This window comes from Volvox carteri (assembly GCF_000143455.1).
Source record: "Volvox carteri f. nagariensis unplaced genomic scaffold VOLCAscaffold_130, whole genome shotgun sequence".
Taxonomy (NCBI): Eukaryota; Viridiplantae; Chlorophyta; class Chlorophyceae; order Chlamydomonadales; family Volvocaceae; genus Volvox; species Volvox carteri.
The window spans coordinates 52841-54175 of record NW_003307673.1 but is presented as its reverse complement, the minus strand read 5'-3'; positions in this window follow the sequence as shown (position 1 = coordinate 54175).

Genomic DNA, 1335 nt, shown 5'->3' with positions numbered 1-1335 from the left:
CACTTCGGTGCATGTTGTGTTTCTATTCCTTGCTATTCTTGCTATCGTTTCTACTCACTGCTATTCGTCGTTTCTATTCATTGCTACTGCTTTGCAACGTGGACTGACCTTGTATCGTGTAGGACGTGCAGACGAGGATGGCGATGAATAGCCATCGATGGCGATGAACAACCGTTGATGTGCCGAGATGTTGTCGTCTGGCGAAAATCGGTTAGCGAGCCGATGCATGTAAAGAGGCCAGCTTCGCGAAATACCGAGCAGCTTATGTCGGCAGCGCAAGTAGTCTACAACCGCCAGCTTTAAAGCAACCGTATCTGAAAATAAGTAAACCGGATGCGTATATATGCGGTGCAATTATATTGTAGCGAGGCAACGTCCATGAACAAAACTGCTTCACAAAATGCCGTACAGCCTACACGGACAACGTTGGACAAGCACTGCACAGTTCAGTGCGGTCAAATTGCGTGGTTCGGTGTACATTAAATTGCGCATTGAATTGCATGTTTAATTGCACGTCGAGTTGTGTGGTGGGTTGCGTGTTAAAATGCGCGAGTCGGCGCATGTCAAATTGCGCAGTGCGGTGCAGCCAATGTTTTGCGATTTGCGCGTTAAATCGTGGTGCAGTGCGGTGCGGTGCAGTGCGGTGCGGTGCGGTAAGCAGTCCCGAACGAAAAAACAAAAAAAAACTCATACACCGGGATCGAGCCGGCGACCGCGGTTCCCACTCAGTGTCGGAGGTAGCGCACACCACAAGCAGTGAGCGCCGATGCTCCGGGGCGCATTGCGCGGGTCCAGGTGTGGTGCGGTGCGATGCACTGCCACACGCAGTGTGGCGCGGTGCGGTGCAACGCGGTGCAGTGCGGTGCGGCGCGGACACCGAAGCGGTGCACGGCGATGCTCGGGGGCGCATTGCGCGGGCCCAGGCGTGGAGCAGTGCAGTCCGGGACGACGCGGTGTGCGGTGCACGGTCCAGAACGAAAAGAAATGAACAATAAACGACGACGACGCGAAAAACGAACCACGCGACGACGAAGGCAGCGCTCCCGAACGAAAAATAGAAGAAAGCGGGCACCGGGCGACGAAGCCAGCGAGCCGCAACGTAAACGTAAAAAAAGACACAACGACACGCCGGCGCTGGGATCGAACCGGCGACCGCGGTCTCCCACTCCAGGTCGGAGCTAGCGCGCCCGACGAAGCGGCGCACGGCCATGCTCCGGGGCGCCTTCCGCGGGCCCAGGTTTGGTGCGGTGCGGCGCGGGGCGCCGAACCGAACGAAGGAAGAAGACGAAAAAAGCGGCGACGGCGGGGCGCGAACCGGCGACCGCGGCTCCCACG